The sequence below is a fragment of the Haplochromis burtoni genome, unplaced genomic scaffold, assembly GCF_018398535.1.
Source record: "Haplochromis burtoni strain Fernald_Lab_line unplaced genomic scaffold, NCSU_Asbu1 Contig_416, whole genome shotgun sequence".
Taxonomy (NCBI): Eukaryota; Metazoa; Chordata; class Actinopteri; order Cichliformes; family Cichlidae; genus Haplochromis; species Haplochromis burtoni.
In genome coordinates this window covers 252,310-258,509 of record NW_024582777.1, presented here as the reverse complement: position 1 = coordinate 258,509, position 6,200 = coordinate 252,310, and positions in this window count along the sequence as shown.

Below are 6,200 nucleotides of genomic sequence, written 5' to 3'. Positions count from 1 at the left end.
TTTCTTTCCTCCTCTGTTTCTTGTCATTTGGGTTTGTAGAACTTCATGTTTATGCTTAAATTGCTGCAAATCTGGCTTTTGATACAGACATTACCACCAGGGCAGAGAGCTGTGTAAAAAAATAAAAATATTAAACTTTTATACAAAGCAAATAAACAAACCAATTTTATAATTTTAGAAACAGTTTTAAATTCTCATCCTCATAAGAAACTTCAATATAACATTCTTTGGTCTGTCTCACAAAAACTTTATAAACAAACATGGTTTTTATAAAGAATGAAAACACTAAGCATGTTCAAAAATGCTAAACTAGTGTAAGATGTATATAAAAATACAAAAACTTGCTGAAAATAATGTTGAAATTGAAAGAATTATGTTGTTTTTTAAAAAATGTATTCTTACTTGATGCTAGAAACCATGTTTCTGGGTGTCCCACTTCAGATGTAGTGCTGCCTCAGGGGCAAGAATCAGCTCCTCAGCATTGGTTTTCAGTGTTATCCTCTGAGTACATAGATGTTTTAATAATGTTACACAGGGAAGATGTAATGATGAAACCTTCATGTGGTTCTTTTTAGAATCACATATGATGTTCCAGCCATTTTTTTTTTAAAATGATGGGGGTGGGGGTCACCTTTGCCCAAACAGACCCTCAAAAAGTGAAGTGGCTTATCACAAAGGTTAGTTATTTAAAATATTCATTATCATTAAAATTTTATATTTAATTTTATATTCATTACTGCATTAATATATATTACACTCTTTCTGTTAGTCAGGACTGAGACTGAGGAGTCTTGTTAGAAGAATAAAACCTGTGACCTTCAGCCATCGAGTCACCTGTTATTGTAACTGACACTGTGTCACTTAGTGCAAAGATAATCTTTGCTTTCTATTGATTGTGCTCAGTTGTTAGAAGCTGCACTGGTCTTTTCTTACACATTTTAGTAACCTTAACAGAAACCAACAAAAACTAACAAATCTGCCTTTCTTAGCTAAGGTCAGCGTTGCTGAAAATCCTTGACCATGATTGATTTTTGTTGCTTTTTACAGCCTTAAAATCACATATGGGCAAACTTAGGTAATCAATTGAGAGCATTGCCCTATGTGTGGAAATAACCACACCTCAACATGTCCACAAGGGAACATGTCAAGAGATGACTGTCGTGTCTACTTCACTTGTTAAAGCTCTTGCAATTACTGTACTACTACTACTACAACAACAACAACAACAACAACAATAATAATAATAATAATAATAATAATAATAATAATAATAATAATAATAGCTTATTTCCCAACATGCTGTGACAGACTGTGACAGGGTGTGCTCTGCTCTCGTCTAATCACAGCTGGGATAGGTGTGCAATGTACAGCAGATAATGGCAAATATTATGTAATACATACAAAATTCTTTGCAGCCTGTCGCTTTGAGAAATGCTGTTTCTACGAGCCCACTGCAGAGCTCTATAGTGCCATTCATAAAATGAAGAAAATCTATAAACAAAAGCAGTTTGAGTGAGTGCTGAAGAGGCTTTTAAGGGTGTACATTAAATGGAGAGGTTAAAAGGAGACACTAGAGAGGGTAGCTGTCTGTGCTGCTGACTCTCCTGAGACCTCTGTTATCTTCAACAGCCCTGGCAGGAGAGTCACTGTAACGACTCCCGCTGTCCTAATCATTTCTGACATTAGCACTTCCTACTCTGGCAGGCAGGAGGTGGTGGGGGGCCTGCAGCATCACTTGGTGGGAGGACTATATAGCTGTGAGGGAACACAAAGGAAGACCTTTTAAAATGGTAAACATGACAGAATTTTTTCCATTAATAGCAGATAAATGTGTTGTTTTTTGTTGTTGTTGTTGTATACTGTACTGTACCTCAGTACAATTTTTGCTCAGACCACACCTACAGAACAGGACAGAGAGTGCACTCACACTACTGTAAGTTGATGTACACCACCTGAGCACGTCTCACCCTTAAAGCTACGGTGTTACTGTTTTCCATGCCTGTGTACAGTCAGTATATAGTTCTCATAAGTTCTGTCCACTAATTTTGCCTGTAGTGAAGAACTAATACATTTCGTCAGTGTCACCTGCCTCCTGTGCAAGTCAGAGGGCCGTATGTCACCGTGCACCAAAACAAGCCCCCAAAAACATGTCACAAAAATAGGATCCCAAACTCTTTTGTGCTCATCTTATTGAAGTGTGTGTGATAACAAGAAAGACTCAGGGGAGATGACACATCCATTTCATCTTGTAATGTCATGGTCTGCGTGGCAGTCCGTGGGGATGACGAAAATAGGACCCAAAACGCAGGACTCTGCGATGCCACAGTGCACTTTATTTACAGTGAAACCGACAGGCAGTGTTGGTCAAGTTACTTGAAAAAAGTAATCAGTAACTAATTACTGATTACTTCCCCAAAAAAGTAATCCCGTTACTTTACTGATTACTTATTTTCAAAAGTAATTAATTACTTAGTTACTTTTTTAAAAACACGATTTACAACCTGAATAGGTGATAAAGGATAGTGTCACGGCGAGTGAGGTGAGCCGTGTGGAGGAAATGAAGGAGGATCCAAGTGCAGGCAGTCGTGAAGGTGTAAAGGTGGTTTATTGAACATGAAAGTAAATACAAACGGCAAATGGAGCTGGAACTAAACTATACTGGGATCAACTAAACTACAGAGCACAAACCTTAACGAGAACGACCAGAAGAGACTAACGGCGGACAGCAGGGAGAACACGCAGATGAGGCAGGGTGGAATACACAGACGGACCAGCAACTACAATGACGGAAGACATGACTTAAATACACAGAGAATCACAGGGGAATTACACACAGGTGGTGGACACAGCTGGGAATAATCAACAAGACGAGACAAAGGTAAAACCGAACACACTTACATGAGACCCAGACCTTCACAATAGAACAGGAAATGAGAACACCACACCAAGACGCAGACCTGACACTGAGAGACAGACAGAATGACACATGGAACCTGAACTAAACTAAACGTGAGATACAACCGAGAACAAATCCTTAAACATGAACCTCAAATAATAAACATCATAACCATCATCATAAACACAACAAGAGAACAAGAAAACAATCCCTGATGCAAACCAAAACCAAAACATAATAACCTCAAACATGGAATAACAAAAACATGAAACTCCACATACTGGGTCCAACGGACCCAGACCTGTGACAGATAGATCTTTCAGCCCAATTCTACTTTTTCTGCATAATCCATCATACAAAATGTAATCAAATGGAAAAGTCTCTTTTTTTTAACTTGTTTTATCAGTTTTAATCTTTTAACTTTATGCATCAAGCAAAAATTTAATTATATGCAACATTCTCTGACTTGAATAAATTAGTTTAACATTTAAACCTATTTTCTGCACATTCCAGCACATAAAATAAAATATTTTTTGTGTTTACACTCACTCTTTCAAATAGATGCAAGTAAAACACAGCAGAAAATAAATAAAGTCAAAGACTCAGCGGTCCTGTTGCTCTATTTTCACCTGTAAAGCAGGACTGGGGTAGGCGGAGGTTTACCCTGGTGCAGGTGTGCCGCGGTCAGTTGAAGAATCCGCGAGTTTCTCTGTGAGTTTCCCATTACGTCGTTGCGCACTCGGTGCTTGCTTGGAAGTTTAGGGTTTTTTTCGCTGTAAAAAGTTTTCTTCCCACGCACAACGGACGCTAATGTTTTTGTCACTTTTTATGGAATCAAACTCAAAGTAAGGTCAGTACTTCCACGCTTTAAACGCTGCACGCTCATACTCTCTCCCACAATCGATATGTGATCCATTGTTGATCTGCACACAGCTGTTGTCACTAACGGCGCACTCGCTTACGTCACTGTCATGAGACATTCTCGCAAAAATCACGGTTTTAGTAACGCAGTAACGCAGCGTTCCTACGGGAAAGTAACGGTAATCTAATTACCGTTTTTGCAATAGTAATCCCTTACTTTACTCGTTACTTGAAAAAAGTAATCAGATTACAGTAACGCATTACTTGTAACGTGTTACTGCCCATCTCTGCCAACAGGTAAGTCCAACAATTCACTCAAAAGTGCAATTTGCCAATAGTGCTCGTCCCTTGCTCCCAGTGCGTCCCGTGCTGTAGCTCCGTTAGTGTGTGTGCTCCCCAACTCGCTTCTTCGCTCGACTCTCCTGGAGGAAGAAGGAAAATCCACAATTAGCCACACGCTAGCCGAATACCAAGAACACACGTCTCGCACAGACTATACCAATTAGGAGTAATAATCCCACGTCGACTGTCGCCCAGGTTAAATACCTCTGTCTAGCCGGGGGGGATGATTACCAACAGCTGAGCAGGTAATCAGCTGCAGGTGGGCCGGCAACAGCGAGGGACTCCTGATGACGACAGTCGCCAGGTCACGCCTTTCCCACGGCGCGCACTTCCGTAAAACAGCCCAGGAGAGGGGGAGAAGCAAACACACACACACGCCCTACATACCAATGTGGACAGAGAACAGTAGACGACACAGACCCCAAATAATAATAATAATAATCACAACAACAACAACAGTCCCCACTGCTCACGGACCCCCGAGTCCTCCAGAGCTGGGTCCGTGACAACTAAGAAACTTGAAGAAGAGCAGTGGAGTAAAATTTGGGGTGGGCAGCCAGGGGAGTGAAGGATGATCGGCTAGCTACCATGCAGACAGTGGGTGTTTCTCTGGCTGCACGACTCTTTGCTAATTCATAAAAAGTTACACCCAGTAGCAAGAAAGTGCAGGAACAAACTAGCATAAGCATTTGGGGCACCTTTTATGTTATATTCATAGGTCTTTTTCATTTTTCAGTAATGTGTGTTGCTCCAGTAAGGGTCAGTGTATTTTCTCTCTTAAGAGAAGTCGTTAGAAGTCAAAGGAGCTTGCAAAGAAAAGCGTCTGGACTTCTTGAAGTTGCTTGAAGACGTTTCACCTCTCATCGATGACCTGGATGACTGAGAACTTTCACAGACTCACTTGTTAGAAATGTCATCTAGCAGAACATATAAATTTATTTTGGAAAAATTATGGAAAAAGCAAATTAAATAACTTGGTTCTAGAAGTCTAAATCGCTTGAATCGCTCTTAGATGTTTTCAGCCATTCAAAGAAAATGAACAACGTGAAATGACAACACTACACTACAGACAATTCTCAAAACAGCACACTTTAAAAAGAATCTATTTTTGTTGTGCTCTATGATCAAAAAACAGTTTTTGCATAACATAATAAAATTAAACCCCCTTACACACAATGAATTAGTACTCAAAGGCATTTGAAATATTAAATATTAACACCCTGGCAGCTGTGATCCCTAATTGACAACTTTCTGGCCAATCGGAAAGAAGCCTCCTGCCAGGCTATGTAAATATAGCTGTCTAGAATAAAAGCAGTGCGTCTCACTAATAAACAGTAGTTTGAAATTAAGGGCAGCTGAGTAGGTTTTGCAGTCAAGCCTTAAGGGCACCTTCTCCATTGCCTTAGTAGTAACAGTCTGACAGGTAGCTGCTGGGGTTATGAATTATATAGCAGTTCCTGCAGGGACATGAAGATTGAGGATCCCTGTGAATATGATGGATAAATCTTAGGAAGAGTATCTTTGCTGGATAACATTTCTTTTGAGGCATACTCTCACTGAGATTGTTACAGCCTTTATTACCAATGGCATGTAATATGACAGAGGTGTTATGATTGAAGGCTATATTTTCTTTTTGCTGGCCAAGAAACAACAATTGAAGACAGTAACGACTTATTTGGTTCTCAAGAGAGAGCACCTTTATATTTGGAGTATTTCTATTTTAAGAAACCTTCCATCCATTTCCTTAACCACTTATACAATAAAAGTTCATTATAAATTGCAAGTGTGGAGTCTGCTGTGGGTGTTTGTTGTTATATACCGGGTTTTTTTTGTCATAATTTAATCCTAAGAGTTAAACCTTCATATATTCAATATTCATTACACAATATACAAAGTGAAATACCATTTGGTACTAGGATCCATGGACACGTCCTCCTGGAAAAGAAAATCAGGACCTCCATAAGGTTGTGAAAACATGAAGTGCTCTAACTTCTCCTGGTAAATGGCTGCATTGACTCTGGACTTGATAGAACACTGTGGACAAGGCAACACCTGCAGATCACATCGTGCCTGAAATCATCAATATATACATATATATATA